Source organism: Hemitrygon akajei, chromosome 1, assembly GCF_048418815.1.
Source record: "Hemitrygon akajei chromosome 1, sHemAka1.3, whole genome shotgun sequence".
Classification (NCBI taxonomy): domain Eukaryota; kingdom Metazoa; phylum Chordata; class Chondrichthyes; order Myliobatiformes; family Dasyatidae; genus Hemitrygon; species Hemitrygon akajei.
The window spans coordinates 149,115,090-149,139,114 of NC_133124.1; the positions used below are offsets into that span (position 1 = coordinate 149,115,090).

Consider the following 24,025-nt stretch of genomic DNA (forward strand, 5'->3'; position numbering starts at 1 on the left):
CAAGCACATGGAATAATGATGGAGGAGTGATAGATAACCTGCTGCTCATGGAGAAAGGTGCTGGAATCACACTTTGCAATGGAAATATCCGTTCCTTCATAACCAGAAGCTCTTCTGCAACCGCAGATGACCTCTCTCCGATCACCATTGACAACGAAAGGGGAATTGTTACGGAGCAAAACCATTTTTATTGTTGTTTCCAACTGGCTACTCGTGCACTTCTAATTTTGGTTAATTTGCAACACGGCTGTGATGCAGCGGAAGACTGAACCTCTGAAGTGAGTTATTTATATTGTTGTTTATTTTCTGTTTACGAATTGTGCAGTTTCTGTTGTTACATTGTTAAATCCGATCAGGCCGTGATCTTGCTGTGATTTTTTATACAGTCAGAACAGAAACCAGTATCTCCTTTTGAATTCCAGTTAACTTGAACGTGGGCCGGATTAAAATATTGTATTTGCTCTTTGTCTATTCTTAGTGGGTAAATTTGAAACTGATAAATTTTGCGCGTGCATTTTATAAACATGAACTGCTGAAAATAATGTACTGTATTTTCCATTTGTAGTTCCCATCAACCATGGACTTTTCCAACGGTTATTAAATGTTTATGTTGAGTTACCAAAAACATTTACCGTAATTTAAAAAAAAATGCGCGTTTGCGCATAGAACAAAAGATAAATCTTATTGAGACCTCCCCCACCCCAAAAGAATAGATTTTATTTTGACGGAACTCTGGAAGTTTAAGGTCCTTGCAGTGCTTATGCATCGCTTTGGAAGAATTTACTCAGGCACCAGAAATCAGAGCTTGCTTTTCTAATTTAGTTTTTATGTCATGTATCCATTCCAAAATGAAAGCCAACTGGCCGATACAGGCAAAGAGACTAGTTTTTAAAAAATGCAATCTGATTTTTTTTTGGTCATACTCGCCAGTGTTCGAGATTTTTTTTTAACCCTCCCTACTGCAGGAAAGTACAGGAGATGGTCATTCTAGTAGGCGGGGATTATAAATTCGCACTTCCTGCATTACCTAGCCAATTTCCAGTCGCTGCCTGAGATTTGCAGTCCAGTCCAAGTACCCCACTATTCCACACTGCAAGAAGCACCGCTGTGGACTTGCTGCGAAAGAAATGGACCGTTAGAGTAGCGGAACAAGTATCAATTCTAGTGACATTTTCCTGAATTTTGTCAATGATGTTGATCGATTTACACCTGTTGCTTGAAACAGGTGTAAATTCAAATCATTTGACTCCGTAGGCGTTGAAAACAAAGTGGATGGAGGTTATTTACCTTTGGCAATGGGTTAAACGTCGACTGTTCACTCTGCTGTCTGGTCTGATGAGTTCACCAGCATTTTGTGTGTGTTGCTTGGATTTCCAGCATCTGCAGATTCTCTCTTGTGTTTGGTTTATGTAAGAATGATAGTTAATTATATTTTCTCCAGAAAATTCAGTTTCATTTTCACCAATTTAGAAACAGTACTGTTAAGGGAACCTGGTTGTGTTGCTGCAGCCAAACGTGGATATGGGGTGGGGGGTACTCGGTGTTCCTCTACTTTTGGACTCGTGAATTTCTTAATATTAATATTGTCTTGTGCTGTCAGTTGTCTGGGGGTTTGACTCTTGAATTCCATCTTTCAACCCCTATCCTGGCCTCTGTCATAGAAAACACCATTTTCTGACCAAGCTTTTCTGAAATCTCCTAATATGTCTCAGTGTCAAATTTAGTTTGGTAACACTTTTTGTGAAATGTCTGAGGATTTTTTAATATTTGAGGGGGTGATTAAGCACAGTTTGGTTGATTTTTGTATAAAAAGTTGGATGAAAAGTACACTTAGTTGCCACTCTGTTCTGTACCTCATGAAGTGGCCACTCAGTGTGTGTTTGTGGTTTTCTGCTGCTGTAGCCCATCCACTTCAAGACTTGACGCTTTGTGCGTTCAGAGATGCTCTTCTGCACACCACTATGTAACAGGTGATTATTGAGCTCCCATCAGCTTCAGCCAATCTGGCCATTCTCCTCTGACCTCCCTCATTAAGAAGGCATTTTCATCCCCAGAAATGCTGCTTACTGGATTTTTTTTTTGTTTCTCATACCATTCTCTGTAAACTACAGATTGTGTGTGAAAATCCGTGGAGATCGGCAGTTTCTGAGATACTCAAACCACCCCATCTGGCACCAACATTTCATGATCAAAGTCTCTTGGATCACTTCTCTTCCCCAGTCTGATGCTTGTTCTGAACAACAACTGAACCTCTTGACCATGTCTTCATGCTTTAATGCATTGAGTTGCTACTGCATGATTGGCTGATTGGATATTTGCATTAGCGATCAGTTTGCAGGTGTACCCAATAGCATGGTCACTGCAAGCTCAAAGATAGTAAATAGGTTTATGGAAGAGAGATTCTCTGGTCGTGCTGGGAGATGAATTTAGGTTGAAGGGCTGAGTAGGTTTAGGGCAATGTGTAAAGCTGTGCTTTCGGCTTTGGATACCCTATTTATGCAAACATTATTCAATCAAGTACCATTTGCAGCATTTTAATTATGCATCTTGAGTGTGATGCTGGCTTCTTAAGGTTTTTAACTCGTGTGCAGTGGGTTAAAATCCGCAGCTTGGTTGAGAGACGAGACTCTGGTGCATATTTGCATGCACCAGTAGAATCAGCTGTAATCATGAGTGTCATTTTCCATGGTACTTTTCTCCCTTTGCACAGTTCTGCATGCAAAGTGATTGATCCCCATACCCATCTCTTCCAACTTCCATCTCCTCCCCCTCCCCCACCCTTTCCTTCTCCTCTGCCCCCTTTTCTCCTCCTTCCCCCCCCCCCCCCCCACTGCCCGTCACTCGCTAATGTTCAGGGCAATCTCTGTCTGTCCTTGGCCATCTCCTCTATTGTGCCCAGGCATGGTTCAGGGTCCGCAGAACAGTGTCTTCAGCCTCCCGCGTTTCCTCCACCCTTCAGCGTTCCAGTGAAGAGTTGTCTTGATGATGGAGTTGGTGTCCCAATCCATCTCTGACATTCCAGTAGTGCTGGGTTGTTACGGGATGGAGGGCCCCATGTCCAACCCTCCTCCTGTTGTAGCCGGGGTTTGGGACTGTCACAGCGAAGTTGAAAAAGGATGATCGAAGATGAAGTATAAAATACTGTTCTTTGACTTGAACAGGTAGAGCAGAGAAAGACTAGCATTTATATGAAATCTCTCATGAAGTTGTCACTTCTTTGCGTCTAGATTGATTATGGTCATTTATTTATCAAATATGGCAGTCAATTTGTGCACAGCAAAATCCCACACTGGATCTACTCTAATCATTTTTGATCTACTGAATGATCAGGCTACCCCTTCCCACCTCCATTTTTCTATCATTCATGTGCTTCTCTAACAGTTTCTTAAATGTCCCTGATATAGCAGCCTATCCCACCTCCCGAGTAGGTTGCTCCCATCACTCTAGAAAAAACTCACCTCTGATATTGCCCCTATACTTCCCTCCAGTCACTTTAAAATTATGCCCCCTGATATTGGCCATTTCCATCCTGGGAATAGGTTTCTGGCTGTCCACTTGAATTATGCTTCTTGTCATCTTGTACACATCTGTCAAGCCACTTCTCATCCAACACACTATAAGGAGAAGCACTGTCGACGTTTCGGGCCGAGACCTTTTGTCTTGATGAAGGGTCTCGGCCCGAAATGTCGACAGTGCTTCTCCCTATCGATGTTGCCTGGCCTGCTGTGTTCCACCAGCATTTTGTGTGTGTTGTTTGAATTTCCAGCATCTGCAGATTTCCTCGTGTTTGCACCTCTCATCCACCTTCTCTACAAAGCGAAAAGCCCTAGCTTGCTCAACCTGACCTCATGTGGCCTGCAAGTGTGGGCTTCTTCAAAAAATCTTTAACTCCTTCCATATAGCGGAAAAACAGGCCCTTTGGCCCATGTACTCTGTGCCAAACCATTTAAACTGTTTACTTCACTCGACCTGCCCTACCCCTGCCATTCATGTGCCGTTCCAAATATAGTCATGCAGGACTGTGGGTTATTCTTTCCCAGTGTGACGTTGCTCAGAAGTCTGTCTTCATCTTAAGCCTGCAGCCTGACGGCATGTGAACCATGATGTGAATTAGCAGGTAAGCGGTGGACCCGGTCCCACGGAAGGCTGCGCTTCAGGAAGGTTGCATTATTGGCTTGACGTTTTTTGATCTTTCTCATTGCAACTGTTCACTCTGAGCTCCATTCAAACGGGGAATTTCATTGCACCTTGATGTATGTGACCATAAACTAACCTGGATTGAAAATAAGCTTCCCATGGAGGCGGAACAAATGGGAAAGTTCAAATGACATCACTCCCAAAGTCACTGCAAAAATTCGACAGCAAGTTGTGGTATGTAGATGACACGTGCATATGAGTGAGAGACAGAGGGAGGTTAGAGAGAGTGAGATGGGGGGAGGGGTAGAGAGAGAGGAGGGAGGAGAGAGTGAGAGACAGGGAGGGGTGGAGAGAGAGACAGATGGGGGGGCTAGAGATATGGAGGGAGGGGGTTGCAGAGAGAGTGAGAGTCAGAGGGAGATGGGTAGAAAGTGAGGGAGGAAGTGTGAGGCAGAGGGTGGGGGGGAGAACAAGAACATGGCCGTATGTATGCAGTGTAATACAATCCACAGTCTGGCTAGGTGCTCACAATTCCTGACAACATATTTCCAAAGTGAAACTTGTTCAATGGAGATATGTGGGTCATTTTTTTATTACACAGAATGTAGAGCGGGTGGGGGGGGGGGGTGGATGAGGGGATTAATGGGTTTAAGAGGCTCTTAGGCACTTGAAGATCCAGAGAATGAAGGGTGTTTGGTCATCTGCATTGGAAGGGAAGAGATTGCCTTGGTGCAACATGGTGGGCTGAAAATTGGAGTTGTGTTGTACTTTACTGTATTCACTGGCCTGGATTCACAGTGAGCCTGGACTCCCCTCCCTCCTCTCCAAGGTCACCAGTTATCTGCCCACTGAACCTGACTTCCGTATCTGTCCCTGTCTGACTGGATACTGCTCAGTGAGACCCCTCGGAGCGATGTTGGCTGCACATGGTGAGTCTTAGAAATGTCCACCCTTAATACCTTGGAGTGGCAGAGCATATTGACTAGCACCATACTTTACATTACCAGTGACTGGGGTTCAATTCCCACCACTGCCTGTATATTCTTCCTGCAACTGCATGGTTTCCTCCCATAGTCCAAAGACCTACTAGTTGGTTAGGTAATTGGTCATTGTAAATTGTCCTGTGATTAGGCTAGGATTAAATGGTGGGGGGGGTGGGGGAGTGCTGGGTGGCACAGCTCGAGAGACCAGGAGAGCCTATTCCGCACTCTATCTAGATAGATAGATAAGCTGCATCACTCCCCAAGCTTAGCCAGCTGTCAGCCTCTTGACTTTCTGACCCTCACAACCCTACGAAATACTTAAAAAAAAATTAAATATGCCATGAACACGTTTCAAGATGAATATTTACATTTAATATCTGAAATACCGTAGATTCCGTACTACAGAGCGCACCTGATTAAAAGCCGCAGGCTCTAATTTTAGAAAGAAAATCAATTTTGTACTTGTACAAGCCGCACCGGATTTTAAGCCGCAGGTGTCCCACGTTGTAATATGAGATATTTACACAGAAAGATATTACACGTGAGGATTTTTTAACTTTTAATTAAATCCGTATGGTAACATAAACAAATACATATTGCAAATGCTTTTTTTCGAACCGTGCCTGTAACACGGCTACTTTTAAATATACATACGTATCGGTAACACACAAATTACATTGCGTATACTTTTTTACTGAACAGTGCACGAACAACATTCCAATATCTCCTAACGACTGGTAAAAAAATATATACCAGGAAAAGTTATTGATCGCCTTTAACTTAAAAGCAGCGTTCTCGCGCGGGTCTAATGCCGCTCGCCCCCACCTTCCCGTTTATCGCAAACCGGCATTTTCCCACAAGACGCAGCGAAACCGGATGTGACGTCATAGCATCCCGGGATGTAGTACAGAAAACAAATACACTTAAAACACTTCTAACTTTAACTAGAAAATACTAACAAATGAATTACTAAGCGAAAATATTATAAACTAAATAACTGCCATAAAGGCAGCACAATGCTTTTCTTCGAGTGTTTTCCATGTTGATGAGGGTGAGTACAAATGACTGATTTACAATAATTTAATTGTGAAAGTGCGCTTGATTTATCGTACAATTTCATTGGACCTCTGTGAACTACTCATCAATTTTATTGGTCTACTGTTACGAGGCAAAATGTTTTTGGCGGCATGAAAAAAAACCATGCATTAGCCGCACCGTAGTAAAGGCCGCAGTGTTCAAAGCTGTTCAAAATGTGGGAAAAAAGTAGCGGCTTATAATCCGGAATCTACGGTAATATTAAAACATTTCAATTAATTAAAAACTTTATATTGATTACCTTAAACCCAGCACAACCATTCAGAGAATCAGGTTTACATGCATCATGCAATTTGTTGGTTCACAGCAGCAGAGCAGTACAATATATAAAAACTAAGTTATAATAAAAAAAATTAAAAAAATAGTATTGCAAAAAAAGAGAACAAAGTAATGAGGTAGTGTTCATTGTCTGTTCAGAAATCTGATGGTGGAGGGGAAGAAGTCGTTCCTTGAGAGTGAGAGTGAGAGTGAGTGTGAGTGTGAGTGTGAGTGTGAGTGTGAGTGTGAGTGTGAGTGTGAGTGTGTGTGTGTGTGTGTGTGCGCGCGCGCGCGCGCGCGCCCACCCTCAGGCTCCTGTACCTTCTCCCTTATGTATGGTAGCAATCAGAGTTACACAGCCTAGAAAAAGGCCCTTCAGCCTAAATTGTCCATATTGACCAAGGTGCTTCCATCCTTCTAAAATTTTCCTGTCTGTGTGTCTGTCCAAATGTCTTAAATGTTGTATTCTCCGTAACTACTGGGCCATGGGCAGGAACAGAAAAAGTGTTGGGTACAGCCAGTCCATCACAGGAAAACCCTCTTCACCAACGAGCACATCTACAAGGAGCACTGTCCATCATAAAGGACACCCACCACCCAGGGCATAGTCTCCTCTTCAGGAACCTTGGGTTCCACACCACTAGGTTCAGGTACATGACATTCATCAGGCTTCTGAATCTGCGTGGATGACTTCACTCATCTCAACTCTCAGCTGACTACACCACCCACAGACTCAAGTTTTTTTATTTGCAGGATTTGTCGTCTTTTGTACATTGGCTGTCACTCTTGTTATGTGTAGTTTTTCATAAATTTTATTGTATTTCTTTATTTTCCTGTAAATTGCAGCAACATATGCATACTTTGATAAAGTTATTTTGAACTTTGAATTTGAACCTTCAGATTGAGAAGGATTCCACCTGATCATAAACCCGTGCCCTGTGCCCTGAGTCCATGATCTGAATGAGCACACTCACGATTCTTGCAGTGTTAGTCAACTATGCTGCTGTATGTAGCTTTGAACTGACAACAGCAATCAACTGGGCACAAGTCAGTGTGAGGTAGTGAATTTCTGCCCCTTCACATGGGGGGTGGGGAGGGTGGTTGGGGGTGAATGTTGTCGGTTCCCTGTAGAGATGCTGGTTCCTCAGTGGGAAGATAAAAGTTGGTGACCAACAAAGTCAGAGAAGCCAAATTCCGGCTGGAAGTGAATTCTGTGCCAGTGATTTCCATTCATCGTTATGTGGCTGTTTTGGGGAATCGGTAACCTTCGTGGCCAGCTAACCCAGACCATGTTGAGTTTTCCTGCTGTACGCTTGAAGATAAGGTGCTTGAGTTCTAAACTAAGAAGTCTGACAGCACTGGGAACATAAGCAGAAGAATCTACTAGGCAAACGCATGGTTCTGTGGCATACCCAGATCTGGGTCCTTGGGGTACGATATCCTTTTGTTATTTGTGCTGGTTCTGTGCTAGAGCATGTGTGAGGGGATAAGCCACATTGTACACATGTATGGGTTAATAGGTCATACTGGATCATTGGGCCGGAAGGGAGTGTATATCTCAATAAATAAATGTATTTTATTTGGAAAATGTGGTATCATAGCTACTAACTACAGTGGGAAGTTTCACTTAATGGGAATTTAAATCAAACCAGACCTAGCAGTGGTCTTGACAAGATCTAGGTGCAGCAGTGAATTGTGCTGGTCTTTGGGCCTTCCAGCCCCAGAGCCTGCTTTTTCCACTGAAGTGAGAGCTAAGGTTCAGGGTGAAAAGTGAGATATTTAAGGAGAACATGAGGGGGAACTTTTTTGCTCAGGTTGGGGAGAGTGTGGAATGAGTTGGCAGTGGATGTGGGTTTGATTTCAATATCAAAACAGAAGTTTGGATAGGTACATGGATGGGAGGGGGCATGAAGGCTTATGGTTGGGACTAGGCAGATTAAAAGTTTGGCATGGATTAGATGAGCTGAAAACTGTTTCTGAGCTGCTGTGCTCTATGACTAAAACCTAGTAGGCCTCAGTGGCTATCAGGCCTATCAGAGTGTAGAGAGATGTAGTTATCATAAAATTAAATTAATCAAAGAAGGTTAACATAAATAATTGCATAAGTACAGGGCTTCCTGGGTTATAGATGACTTAATAGAGATTATAAGACATAGGAGCAGAATGGGCCATTTGACCCATCGAGTCTGCTCCGCCATTCGATCATGGCTGATTTATTATATCTCTCAACCCCATTCTCCAGCTTTAATGCCTTAGTAATCACAAACCTGTCAACTGCCACTTCAAGTGTACCCAGTAACTTAGCCTTCACAGCTGTCTGTGGCAATAAATGCCACAGATTCACCACCTTTTCGCTAAAGAAATGCCTCCTCACCTCTCTTCGAAAGAATCAACCTTATATTCTGAGGCTGTGCTGCTCTCTGGTCCTAGACATGCCCAACATCCTTTCCATGTCTGGATCTTACAATATTCTGTAGGTTTCAATGAGATCCCCAAACACTCCCCATACATTAACCCCTTCAGTCCTGGAATGATCCTTGTGAATCTACTCTTGACCCTCAAAATTTATGTAAGTGTGTCTCTATGAAATTCCCTTGTAGGTTTTTAATGCATTTTACAAGGTAGTGATAATAAAATGGTTTATGGTGTTCATTAATGACTTGCTTTAGTAAATATTCTATTAGTTTAGCCGTGGGTGGTGTTAAGGTGAATACATGATGAAATAGAAGCATTAAAGGAGAAGTGCGTGTGGAGTGATATATTGTGGGTAAAGGCAGGTTCAGTGAGAGGTATAGAGGGGAGATAGATGGGAGGTAGATGGGATCAGTAGACGTCCCAGTAGATGGGACGATCCAGGAAACCATGTTAGCACTCACTAGCTGGACCAGAGGGTCAGCTTCTATGCAGTGTGACTAAGGTAGCTGTATAAAATATAAATATTCTTAAATTGAATTTGCTGTGCCTCTTGGGGATTTCATTTGATTCTCATATTTAATTTAATATTTAAAGATTAGTGTTATTTGTCACACATGCATTGAAACATACAACAAAGTGTGTTGTTTTTGTCCAATCAGATCAGCGAGGATTGTGCTGGGGGCAGCCCACAAATGTCGCCAGGCTTCCAGCGCCAAGGCAGTATCCCCAAAACATACTAACCCTAACCTGTACGGCTCTGACATGTGGGAAGAAACACACGGTGAGAGCATACAGACAGCAGTGGTATTCGATCCACAATTGGTGTTCGCTGGCACTGCAGGGTAGTACAGCACGATGATCTGATTCATTTCTCACTGCTGTCTGTAAGGAATTTGTATGTTCCTGCCATGAACATGTGCATTTTCTCTGGGTGCGCCGCTTTTCTCTCTTAGTCCAAAGACGTACTGGTTGGCAGATTAAGTGGTCGTTGTAAATTGTCCCGTGATTAGTCTAGGATTAAATCTGGATCACTGGGTGGCATGGATCAACAGGCTGGAAGGGCCTGTTCTACACTATGTCTGCAAATAAATAGATTAATTAAAAAAAAACAGAAAATGTTGTTTCTTTCTGTTTTGATTTTGCTATCTCACTGTTGCTCTTTGCCTGATTTCAGTGTGCAGTTTCTGTCTTAAAAAAAAACAGCCGTCTGAACTTGTGGATTGGGCAGCATCTGTGGAGGGAAATGTTCAGTCAGTGCTTCAGGCTGAGATCTTTCATCAGGATCTAATACGTTGACTGTCCTTACCTCTCTCTAAATTTTGTTTGACCCGCCAAGTAACCCACAATGCTTATTCCATCTTCTGCAGTCTAGTTTCTATCCATCTGACCCCAGGCAGTGGGTGGCTGGAAGAATGACCTTTTCTGCAATGTGCAAGAATCTAGATCTATTACTTTCTAGTGAAACAGGCTGGAGAACCTTTATTGCTCCCTTCATCAGAGAGGAAGCCATGGAGGGATTGTCTACTGAGTCTCTATGGGTAGAATTTAGATACAGGAAGGGGTCAATAACTCCACTGGGTGTTTTTTACAGACCACCCAGTAGTAACAGGGACATCAAGGAGCAGATAGGGAGACAGATTGTGGAACAGTGCAGTAATAACAGGGATGTCATGATAGGAGATTTTAATTTTCCCAATATTAATTGGCATCTCCCTAGAGCAAGGGGTTTAGATGGGGTGGAGTTTGTTAGGTGTGTTCAGGAAGGTTTCCTGACACAGTATGTAGATAAGCCTGCAAGAGGAGAGGCTGTACTTGATCTGGTATTGGGAAATGAACCTGGTCAGGTGTCAGGTCTCTCAGTAAGAGAGTATTTTGGAGATAGTGATCGTAATTAGAAACATAGAAAACCTAAAGCACAATACAGGCCCTTCAGCCCACAATGCTGTGCTGAACACGCACTTACTTTAGAAATTACCTAGGGTTACCCATAGTCCTCTATTTTTCTAAGTTCCATGTACCTATCCAGGAGTCTCTTAAAAGACCCTATCGTATCTGCTTCCACCACCATCGCCACCAGCCCATTCCACGCACTCACTACTCTCTGCGTTTTTAAAAAAAACTTACCCCTGACATCTTCTCTGTACCTATTTCTAAGCACCTTAAAACTATGCCCTCTCATGTTAGCCATTTCAGCCCTGGGGAAAAAGCCTCTGACTATCCACACGATCAATGCCTCTCATTATCTTATACACCTCTATCAGGTCACCTCTCATCCTCCGCCGCTCGAAGGAGAAAAGGCGAAGTTCACTCAACCTATTCTCATGAGGCATGCTCCCCAATCCAGGCAACATCCTTGTAAATCTCCTCTGCACCCTTTCTATGGGTTCCACATCCTTCCTGTAGTGTGATGACCAGAACTGAGCACAGTACACCAAGTGCAGTCTGACCAGGGTCCTATATAGCTGTAACATTACTTTTTGGCTCTTAAGCTCAATGCCATGATGAAGGCCAATGCACCGTATGCCTTCTTAACCACAGAGTCAACCTGTGCAGCAGCTTTGAATGTCCTGTGGACTCAGATCCCAAGATCCCTCTGATCCTCCACACGGCCAAGAGTCTTACCATTAATACTATATGCTTTCATCATATTTGACCTACCTCACACTTATCTGGGTTGAACTTCATCTGCCACTTCTGAGCCCAGTTTTGCGTCCTGTTGATGCCCCGCCCTCCACACTATCCACAACAACCCCAACCTCTGTGACATCAGCAAATTTACTAACCCATCACTCCACTTCCTCATCCAGGTCACTTATAAAAATCACGTTGAAAAGGGGTCCCAGAGCAGATCCCTGAGGCACACCATTGGTCACTGACCTCCATGCAGAATGTGATCCTTCTACAACCACTCTTTGACTTCTGTAAGCGAGCCAATTCTGGATCCACAAAGGAAGGTCTCCTTGGATCCCATGCCTCCTTACTTTCTCAATGAGCCTTGCATGGGATACCTTTTCAAATAAGACCATGACCAAAAGATATAGGAGCAGAAGTAGACCATTCGGCCCTTCGAGTATGCTCTGCCATTCAATCATGGGCTGATCCAATTCTTCCAGTCATCCCCACTCCCCTGCTTTCACCCCATACCCTTTGATGCCCTGGCTAATCAAGAACCTATCTATCTTTGCCTTAAATACACCCAATGACTTGGCCTGCACACTGCTCGTGGCAAAAGAAATTCCACAGATTTACCACCCTCTGGCTTAAGTAATTTCTCTGCATCTCAGTTCTAAAAGGATGTCCTTCAATCCTGTAGTCATCCCTCTTGTCCTAGAATCCCCTGCCATGGGAAATAACTTTGCCATATCTAATCTGTTCAGGCATTTTAACATTCGGAATGTTTCTACAAGATTCCCCCCTCATTCTCCTGAACTCCAGGGAATACAGCCCAAGAGCTGCCAGATGTTTCTCATACGGTAACCTTTTCATACCTGGAATCATTCTCATGAATCTTCTCTGACCCTCTCCAATGTCAGAATATGCTTTCTAAAATAAGGAGTCCAAAACTGCACACAATACTCCAAGTGTGGTCTCATGAGTGACCTACAGAGCCTTCTTCACCATCAACTCAACCCGGTTATTAATCTTTAGACTACCCTGCACGAGGACTCCCAAGTCCCTTTGCATCTCTGCATTTTGAATTCTCTCCTCATCTAGATAATAGTTTGCCAGTTTATTCTTCCACCAAAGTGCATGACCATACACTTTCCAACCTTGTATATCATTTGTCACTTCTTTGCCCATTCCCCTAAACTATCTAAGCCTCTCTGCAGGCTCTCTGTTTCCTCAACACTACCTGCTCCTCCACCTATCTTTGTATCATCGGCAAATTTAGCCACAAATCCATTAATCCCATAGTCCAAATCATTGACATACATTGTAAAAAGCAGTGGTCCCAACACCGACCCCTGTGGAACTCCACTGGTAACCTGCAGCCAGCCAGAATAGGATCCCTTTATTCCCACTCTCTGCCTTCTGTCGATCAGCCTATGCTTCATCCACGCTAGTAACTTCCCTGAAATTCCATGGGCTCTTATCTTGCTGAGCAGCCTCATGTGCAGCACCTTGTCAAAGGCCTTCTGAAAATCCAAGTACACTGCGTCTACTGCATCTTCTTTGTCTACCCTGCTTGTAATTTCCTCAAAGAGTTGCAGTAGGTTTGTTGGGCAGGATTTTCCTTTCAGGAAACCATGCTGGATTTGGCCTATCTTGTCATGTGCCTCCAGGTACTCTATAATCTCATCCCTAACAATCGATTCCAACAACTTCCCAACCACTGATGTCAGGCTAAGAGGTCTATAGTTTCCTTTCTGCTGCCTCCCACCCATCTTAAATAGCAGAGTAACATTTGCAGTTTTCCAGTTATCAGGTACAATGCCAGCATCTATCGATTCTTGAAAGATAATTGTTAGTGCTTCCACAATCTCCTTCAGAAAGGAGATTTATCCACCTTCAAACCATTAAGCTTCCTGAGCACCTTCTCAGTCGTAATTTTCACTGCACAAACTTCACTTCCCTGACACTCTTGAATGTCCGGTATACTGCAGACGTCTTTTACCCTTTATATACTTAAAAAAGCTTTTAGTATCTTATTTGATATTAGTTGCCAGCTTCCTGTCATAATTCATCTTTTCCTTCCGAATGACCTCCTTAGTCAGTGGTCCCTAACCACCAGGCTGCGGACCGGTACCGGGCCACAAAGCAACGGCTACAAAGCGAGGAAACGATATGAGTCAGCTGCACCTTTCCTCATTCCCTGTCACGCCCACTGTTGAACTTGAACGCACGCGAAGTCATTACCCACGCGAGGTCATCAGTCGCCTAAATGCAGTGATACCCTAGCGCCAGGGATCACCGGTTGGCCTTGGGTAACTGGCCACTTGGTGCGGCCGGCGAGAAGTGCAGTTGCTATTGGCGTGGAGCGTGGACAGATGGGCACCGCCTCTGAATCTCTTTACCACACCGAATGTTTATGGGGAACCCGATTCTAAAATATTGGCAGACGACCTAATTCGGGCTCAGGGTTTCATAAGTAGCAGAGCAGCTACCTTGCTGCAATCTACTGAGAGTTATCCCTCGAGCCAAACTTTTGTCGGCCTATGGATCCTACCTACCTACAAGGGGGGCGGGCACGCGCCCTGTCGAACTCCTCGCTCAGTCGGTCGCTTTCTCCGGACTGCGACCGCTGTGGCCCCAGTACGGGGACCTCCAGCCCTTACCTCATCCTCTGACTGGTGTGTTGCAGTGATTTTATATGTTCATACGAGGAAAATATGCGCTGTGTGTTTAAGATCCAAACACTACTTAAAATGTTATGATGCTATTGACTTATAAGTGAGTTATAATTGACTTATCACTATATTCATGCGAGGAAAGTCTGCGCTGTCTTTAATACTAAATTCATTAGATGAACCCTTTTAGAAATGAAATTGAGTGTATTAGCTACTTAAAGTTGACTTACCACCTGTAATATAGGTCCTATATTCCGGTCGTGATTAACATCCCCCCTCTCCCCACCCGGTCGGCCGGCCCGCAAGAATATTGTCAATATTAAACCGGTCCTCAGTGCAAAAAAGGTTGGTGACCCCTGTTCTTAGTTTCCTTTTGCAAGTTTTAAAAAACTCCCCAATCCTCTATCTTCCCATTAGCTCTGGTTTCCTTGTATGCTCTCTCTTTGGCTTTTACTTTGGCTCTGACTTCACTTTTGGCCACAGTGATGTCCTTCTTTCCTTTGAAAATTTCTTCTCATTTGGAATATATCTGTCTTGTACTTCCTTCATTTTTCACAGAAACTCCAGCCATTGCTGCTCTGCTGTCTTTCTTGCAAATGTCCCTTTCCAGTCAACTTCGGCCATTTTCCCTCTCATGCCATTGTAATTTCCTTTATTCCACTGAAATAACGACACATTGGATTTTATTTTTTCCGTCATGTGCCTCAGGAATTTGTTCTGGGACCCCTTTTCTTCGTGATTTTTATCAACAACCTGGATGAGGAAGTGGAGGGATGAGTTAGTAAATTTGCTGATGACACAAAGGTTGAGGGTGTTGTGGATAGTGTAGAGGGCTGTCAGAGGTTACAGCGGGACATTGATTAAGATGAAAAAGTGGCCTTAGAAGTGGCAGATGGATTTCAACCCAGGTAAATGTTAGGTGGTTCATTTTGGTAAGTCAAATATGATGGCAAATATTAATGGTAGACTCTTAGCAGTGTGGAGGATCAGAGGGATCTTGGGGTCTGAGTCCATAGGACACTCAAAGCTGCTGCGCAGGTTGGCTGTGCGATTAAGAAGGCATACGGTGTATTAGCCTTCATCAACCGTGGGATTGAGTTTAAGAGCCGAGAGGTAATGTTGCAGCTATCATAGGACCCTGGTCAGACCCCACTTGGAGTACTGTACTCAGTACAGGAAGGATGTGGAAACCATAGAAAGGGTGCAAAGGAGATTTACAAGGGTGTTGCCTGGATTGGGGAGCATGCCCTATGAGAATAGGTTGAGTGAACTTGGCCTTTTCTCCTTGGAGCGACGGGGGATGAGAGGTGACCTTATAGAGGTGTATAAGATGATGAGAGGCATTGATGATGTGGATAGTCAGAGGCTTTTTCCCAGGGCTGAAATGGCTAGCATAAGAGGGCACAGTTTTAAGGTGCTTTGAAGTAGGTGCAGAAAAGGTGTCAGGGGTAAGTTTTTACGCAGAGTGGTGAGTGTGTGGAATGAGCTGCCGGCGACAGTAGTGGAAGCGGATACAATAGAGTCTCTTAAGAGGCTCCTGGATAGGTACATGGAGCTTAGAAAAACAGAGGGCAATGGGTAACCCTAGGTAATTTCTAAGTACCTGTTCAGCACAGCATTGTGGGCCGAAGGGCTTGTATTGTGCTGTAGGTTTTATATGTTCTATGTTCTGTCTGTTACCTTTGACTGTTGACATTGAGGTAAATCTAATTCATGAACCTTCACGATGCTGTTGTTTAGAAGGGACTAAATAATAAGAAACTGATTATCTTATCCTCGCCAGAAGGATGACAATCATAATCACCCAGCGACAGATGACGAGCCACCTCACAGGATGAGTTCAAGGCATTTAGCTATGGAATTAACCTAGCAACAAGATCACAATGCTAATAACAGACAAAATGCCGGAGAAACTCAGAGTCAAGTAGCATCTTTGGTGTAAAATGGACATTCGACATTTTCATATAACCATATAACAATTACAGCACGGAAGCAGGCCATCTCGGCCCTTCTAGTCCGTGACAAACGCTTACTCTCACCTAGTCCCACCGACCTGCACTCAGCCCATAACCCTCCATTCCCTTCCTATCCATATAACTATCTAATTTTCTTTTAAGTGACAATACTGAACCTGCCTCTACCACTTCTACTAGAAGTTCACTCCACACAGCTCATTTCAGCTCATGACCCTTCATCAGTCCAGACGTGTGGACACAACCTGCAATGTTGACTGTCCATTTTCCTTCATCGATGCTGCCTGACTTGCTAAATTCTCCCCAGTTTTTTCAGTTTCTCTGGATTTCAACATCTGTGGTCTCATTTTTCCAAGGTACAGTATTAATAATTCTTATTGCAGTTGTCAAAATGAGGTATAGAGCTGCTTCAATATTTGGAATTTTTTCCAAAGCATTTTGGGTCTGAGGTAAGGGAAAATCAGTTTTGAAGAGAGTAGGCCTTCTGAGTGACACTGACCTTGCGGTGGCTTGGGGTAGGGTGCAAACCGTCAAGACCGTTCCTTATTTTAACCCCTGCATGCTCAGTACTACCGACCTTGATGAAATAAGCCATCTCCACATGTTGGATGTGGTGTTAGCAAACCCAGATCAGCTCATGGTTCGTTATTGTCAGCCCCCCCCAGAAGTGAGTCTCATCACAGCTGGGGCCAGTGATTCGGAGCAAGACGGATAGTGTTGGTGGTGTGGTTTTAGTATTTGTATTCAGTTGTGGTTGGGTGGGGATCAGTTCAGCCACAGTATTGTTTGAAAGATGAGACCGTGAAACAGGGTGTGGATCCCTGTGTAATGACATGCAAAATTCAACATCATCCTGATGCTGACAAGACTAATTGATAGTCAGGGTTGGAATCTGCTGGCCTTAATTATGGTGTTGTTTTTATTGAGCATGTGGGAAACTGCAGATCCATGGATAGCATTCTAACTGATTGCATCACTGTCTGGTATGGAGCTGCCATACTCGAGACATCTCCAACATGGGCACCAGTCTCCCCAGCATCGAGGACATCTTCAAAGGGTGATGCTTCGGACCCCATCACCCAGGACATTCCTTCTTCTCATTGCTACCATCAGGGAGGAGGTACAGAAGCCTGAAAACACACACTAAACGTTTTGAGAAAAGCTTCTTCCCCTTTTAAACAGATGATAAATCTACAAACACTACCTCACTATATTTTGCTCTCTTTTGCACAACTTAATATATATAATTTTTATATAAGAAATAACTTACAATACATATATAATATAATTGATAACGTGTGTATATTTTGTTTAGTAATTTATAGTATTTAATTATGTATTGCATAATAATTTGCTGCCACAAACCAATAAGTTTCACAACATATGCAGTGATATTAATACTGATACTGATTCCGAAAACTAGTTGGTTTCACTCTTGCATCAATAAGATGCATTGACTTTCATTCTTCGAATGAGTGGCTAAGGAAGTGATGCAAGGGGAAGGGTTTCAGAGTTCTGGATCATTGGCATCTCTTCTGAGGAATCTATGACCTGTACAAAAAGGACAGGTTAGCCCTGAACTCTAAGGGGACAAATATCCTTAGGGGCAGGTCTGCCAGAGCTGTTTGTGAGGGTTTAAGTTGGTGGGGGATGGGAACTGGAGAGATAGGGCTGAGCATTTTGAGTGTATTGAGTTGGTATACGAGTCACTGCAGTGTATAGTGAGACTGAGGAAGGACAGGGAGATAATAGGGGAAATTGCAGTCAATGGGATGAGTTGAAATGTAAAAGGGGGCAAAATCAAGAAGGGTGATTAATACAGGACTGAAGGTATTATGTTTCAATGCAAGCAGTATATAGAATAAGGTCGATGATCTTGTCATGCATTTAGAGATTGTGGGCATCAATGAGTCGCGGCTGAAAGAAGATCAAAGATGCATGCTGTTTCGAAAGGGCAGACAGACTATTGGTAAAAAAGAGGTGAGATAGAATCAGAAGATACAGATTCTTTGTGGGTGGAATTAAGAAACTGCAAGGGTAAAATGACCCTGATGGGAGTTATGTACAGACCCCTGAACGGTTGCCAGGATATAGATTTCAATGGGATTTAGAAAGGGCAATGTTACGATAGTAATGGGTGATTTCAATATGTAGGTAGCTTGAGAAAATCTGGTTGGTGTTGCATTTCAAGAAAGGGAATTTGTATAATGCCAATGAGATGGCTGTTCAGAGCAGCTTGTGGTTGAGCTCAGTAGGGGAAAGGCTATTGGATTAGTGGTTCTGTGGTGAACCAGATTTTATTCGGGAGCTTAAGGCAAAGGAGCCCTTAGGAGAGCGTGATCATAAATATTGAATTCACCCTGCAATTTGAGAGGGGGAATATAAGTCAGATGTATCAGTATTACAGTGGAGTAAAGGCATGAGAGAGGAGCTGACCGAAGTTGACCAGTAGGGGACACAAGCAGAGACAACAGCAGAACAGCAGTGGCTGGTGTTTCGGGAGGCGATTTGGAAGGTGCAGGATAGATATATCCTTAAGATGAAGAAGTATTCTAAAGGAGAATGAGGCAACCGTGTCTGACGGGAAGGGAAAGATAGCATAAAAGCAAAAGAGAGAGCAAAAACTAGTGGAAAGGTAAGAGGACTGGGAAGCTTTTAAAAAAAACTAACAGAAGGCAATTAAAAAAAAACCATATCGAGAGAAAAAATGAAATATGAAGGTAAGCTAACCAAAAATACCAAAAATGATACCAAAGGTTTTTCAGATGTATAATGTGTAGAGATGAGAATGGCTTTTGGACTGCAGGAAAATGACACGGGTGAGATGGTGACTGGGGATCAAAGAAGTGACAGACAAATTTTACTATTCATGTCAATCTTCACAGTGGAAGACACTCGCAGTATGCCAGAAATTCAAGCAACAGAGGGCAGAAGTGAGCCTGAAAGGGCAAAGTAGTTAAGTCACATGGACCAGATGGACTACACCCCAGGGTTCTGAGAGAGGTAGCTGAAGAGATTGTGGAGACATTGGTAATGATCTTTCACGAATCACAAGACTCTGAAATGGTTCCAGAGGACTGAAATATTGCAAGTGTCAGTCCACTCTTCAAGAAGGGAGGGAGGGAGGCAGAACAAAGGGAATGATAGGCCAGATAGCATGACTTCAGTGGTTGGGAAGAGATGGGAGTCCGTTATTAAGGATGAGGTTTCGGAGTACTTGGGGACCGCATGGCCAAAGTCAGCATGGTTTGTTTTCTTGAGGCAAAATCTTGCCTACAAATCTGCTGGAATTCTTTGAGGAAATAACAGGCAGGATAGACAAAGGACAGTCAGTGGATGTTGATTACTTGGATTTTTAGAAGGCATTTGACAAGTTGCCACATATGAGGCTGCTTTACAAGATGAGAGTCTTAAGTGTTACAGGAAAGGTACTAGCATGGATAGAGGCTTGGCTGATTGGCAGGAGGTAGTGTCAGAATAAAGGGACCTATTGTGCTTGGCTGGCAGTGACGAGCAGTTGGCATTGGGACTTGAGTGATGGATTTGGTAACTTTGTGGCCAAGTTTACGGATGATACAAAGATAGGTGGTGGTGAAGATAGTGTTAAGGAGGGAGGAAATCTGCAGGACTTAGATTAGGAGAATGAGCAAAGAGGTGGCAGATGGAATTCATTGTGGGGAAGTGCATGGTCAGGCACTTCAACAGAAAGAATAAAGGTGTGGACTATTCTCTTAATGTCGAGAAAATTCTAAAATCAGTGAAGCAAAGGGATTTGGCAGTCTTTATGCAGGATTCCCTAAAGATTAACTTGCAGGTTGAGTCGGTGGTAAGGAAGGCAAATGCAGTGTTAGCGTTCATTTCGAGAGGGTGAGAATATAGAAGGAAGGATATAATGCTAAGCCTTTATAAGGCATTGGTCAGACTGTACTTGGAGTATTGTGAGTAGTTTTAGGCCCCTTATTTTAGATAAGATGTGCTGGCAAGGTTCACAAGATTGATTCTGGAAATGAAAGCATTAATGTGTAAAGCATATTTGATGACTGGAGTTTAGAAGAATGAGGGAGAAACTCATTGAAACCTATCGAATATTGAAAGGCCCAGGATGAGGAGAGGCTTTGTTCTATGGTGGCTGAATAGGACCAGAGGGCACAGCCTCTGTTTTCACCTGCCTTTCAGTTGATGGGAAAACTTGAAAAATGAGGTGGCTCTCTCTCCACCCCTCTCACCCCTCTCACCCCTCTCACCCCTCACCCCCTCCCTCCCTCCCTCCCTCTCTCTCTCTCTCACACACTCTCACACACTCTCACACACTCTCACACACTCTCACACACTCTCACACACTCTCACACACTCTCTCTCCCACTCTCTCTCCCACTCTCTCTCCCACTCTCTCTCCCACTCTCTCTCTCCCACTCTCTCTCTCCCACTCTCTCTCTCCCACTCTCTCTCTCCCACTCTCTCTCTCCCACTCTCTCTCTCCCACTCTCTCTCTCCCACTCTCTCTTCTTATGTGGCTAGGTTAAACCATCTCACTTTTATTGCCATGAAGGGAAATGTTGATAGTTTGTCAGTACCCTGCAGTCATATATGGATCGTGAAGTATCTAAAGTGCCTGAGGAATTTTAAATGTGGGGCCCATTACTTATAGATAAAGTATGGTGAGAAAGTGCATTCTTGTGGTTTACACTTGCCATTGATAGTTTATATAGTTCTAAATGCCACGTGCATCTATTTGAATAAAGGGGCAAGGTGTATTTATATTTAGTTGTTGTTATGTGTAGCAGATTGTGCTTCCTTGCATTGTGGTTAAAATACGTTATCAGGTTAAGGGTTGAATATATTAATGCAAACATTTCTCTGCATTCTTGGAGCCTTGCCAAACGCTCTGGTATCTGTTTCTGCACCAGATACTTTTATGTGCTTTTTGGACTATTGCTCTCTTTTCAAATGGCTGTTTTCCATTAAAGTGCTCTGCACCTAAACAGATTGAACCTTGCAATTGTTTGATGATGTGTGGGAATATTGAAAGGCCAAGATAGAGTTGATGTGGAGAGAATGTTTCTAGTATTGGATCAGAGGGCTAGTTTATGACTAGTTTTTTTTGTCACATGTACATTGAAACATACAGTGAGGTGTGATGTGGTCGAATCAGGATTGTGTGGGCCAGCTTGCATGTGTTGCCATGCTTCCGGTAACTATTGTGTGTCACGTGGTCAGAGGGAAAACTTACAAACAGTGGTGAGAAGTGAACCTGGTCTTTGGCGATGCAAGCCAACTGCCATGCTACTGTGATACCTTCATGAAAATCATAACCAGAGTGGACACAAAGTGATGAAGCCAGAGGTAATATTCCTTGTGGGGCAGCTAATGTAACACCTTACAGCGACAGTAATCAGGGTATGGTTCTTGGCGCTGTCTGTAAGGTGTTTGTGACCACATGGGTTTCCTCCGGGTGCTCTGGTTTCCTCCCACATTCCAAAGACCTACATGTCTGGACTAGTGGGTGTGGGCATGCTGTGTTGGTGCCAGAAGCATGGAGACACTTGGTGACCTGCCCCCTTATTGGTTTGATTTGGCACACAACTACCTATCTCATTAAATTCTCCACCATTCAGGGCCCCAAACAGTCCTTCCAGGTGAGGCAACACTTCACTTCTGAGTCTGTTGGGGTCATCTATTGCATCCGGTTCTCCCGGTGCGGCCTCCTCTACATCAGCGAGACCCAACGCAGATTGGGGGACCGCTTCGTCGAGCACCTACGCTCCATCCGCCACAACAGACAGGATCTCCTGGTTGTCACCCACTTCAACTCTGCTTCACATTCCCATTCGGTTATGTCCATACATACAGACAGACATACTTTATTGATCCCGAGGGAAATCCTCTACTGCCGTGATGAGGCCAAACTCAGGTTGGAGGAGCAACACCTCATATACCATCTGGGTAGTTTCTAGCCCCTTGGAATGAACATTGAATTCTCCAACTTCCGGTAATTCCCTCCCTCTCCCTTCCCGCATCCCACCTTCACTCTGTCTCCTCTTCTAGCTGCCTATCACCTTTCATGACTCTGCCTTCTTCTACTACCCATAGTGCTTTCCCCTTGCATTCCTTCTTCACCTCTCTTGCCTATCCCCTCCCTGCCTCCCCTCCCCCACCCCTTGATCTTTCCTCTGATTGGTTTTCCACCTTCCCCCCACCTTCTTTACAGGGCCCCTGCCCCCTCCTTCTTCAGTCCTGATGAAGGGTCTCGGCCCGAAATGTTGACTGCTCCTTTCAACGGATGCTGCCTGACCTGCTGAGTTCATCCAGCTTGTTTGTATGTGTTCATTAAATGCTTTGATGGTTTGTTGTACATGTGACAAATAAAGCTAATCTTTATCTTTCACTAGTCCTCTCAATTTGAACTTAAATGAACTTGCTTTCCACAGGTAAGTAGCTAGTGTCTGATCCAGTGGTTCCCCAGTCCCTTGGAGATAAATTTACAATAGGAAGGTTTGGACTCAATTAATACTTTTCTATTCTAGGACAACTCGGCATTAACTGAACTGGAAAAAGCTGTGTGAAATTCTTAAGATACTAGAGAATTCTAACTTGATGTTCTTTCGTTAGCTAGTCAAGATTTAGTTGAATGATCACAGCCATCTTGTTGTGGTCACATGTAGTAAAAATGTATAGTGTGTACTTCATTCATGGAGTAGTTTTGTGTGGAATTGTGTCTATAAGGGAAGCAAAACCTCAGTGACTACAACGTGTCAGTGTCAGAAATATTCTGATGTTGTTCTTTAGATCAATTCCATGTGTTCTTTTTTAATGATAAAGTTTTAGCCTTTTTGTCATATGTACATTGGAACGTACGTTGTTTGCATGAAATTAGATCAGTGAGGATTGTGCTGGGCAGCCTACAAGTGTCACGATGCTTCCGTCACCAACATAGCATGCCCACAATTTACTGAGCCTCACCCAAGGGGCTTTGGAATGTGGGAGTACCCGGAGGAAACCCACGAGGTCACGTGGAGGGAATGTACAAATTCATTACCTGCAGCAGAAAGAGTTAAAACTCAAATCAGTTATGGATGCACTGTAATAGCATTCTGCTAACAAATGTGTAAGTGTGATGGTTGGGTGGATAGAACCATTAGCTATATATTCACTCTATAATTGACTTTAATAACCCAACATGCAGGAGACTTGCGATGGGCTGTCTGATCTCTAATAAACAAGTTTACCACAGTAGTATAATCCTGATTATCAAGTTCTAGACCTGGAAGAGTGTAGGAAAGATTTACTCAAAATGCTTCCAAACCTGAGAGTTTTTGAGTTTAGGTCAGATTGAAGAAGTTGGCAGTATCATCTTTGAGGTAAGAAGATCTGGAGAAAAATCAAGAAGATCCAGCTTCTTCAGCCTTCGATCTTTCCCGCCCACCTGGCTTCACCTATCCCTCTCCAGCTAGCCTCTTTCCCCTTTTCATTCAGGTATCTTCCCCTTTCTCAGTCCTAAGAAAGGTCTCGGCCCGAAATGCCAACTATCTGTTCATTTCCATAGATGTTGCCCGACCTGGTTGCTTGAGGATTTTTAAAATTTTATTTTTGCAAGACATGAGGGCATATCTTTGCAAAAGGTATTTCAGAGGATGGGGGCGGAGGGGGGGATGAAGGTTTGTACACTGATAAGGAATGATGGAAACATAGAACATTACATACAGCATCTTTGGCCAACGTTTTAACCTACTGTAAGGTCAATCTAACCCTTCCCTCCTACATAGCCCTTTATATTTCTGTCATCCATGTACCTGTCTAAGTGTTTCTTAAACGTCCCTCGTGTATCTGCCTCTCCCGCCACCCCTGGCAGGGCATTCGATGCACCATCACTCTGTGA

General features: G+C 43.7%; 1 long non-coding RNA gene across 4 annotated transcripts in view; it reads left to right on the forward strand.

Moving 5' to 3' along the window:
- The window catches only part of LOC140731352 (uncharacterized), a 322,062-nt gene continuing 298,037 nt past the window's right edge, over positions 1 to 24,025 (forward strand). For all 4 annotated transcript variants that reach the window (XR_012099796.1, XR_012099797.1, XR_012099795.1 and 1 more), the window contains exon 1: positions 1 to 278. This is a non-coding gene — a long non-coding RNA (uncharacterized lncRNA). The remainder of the gene's footprint in view (positions 279 to 24,025) is intronic.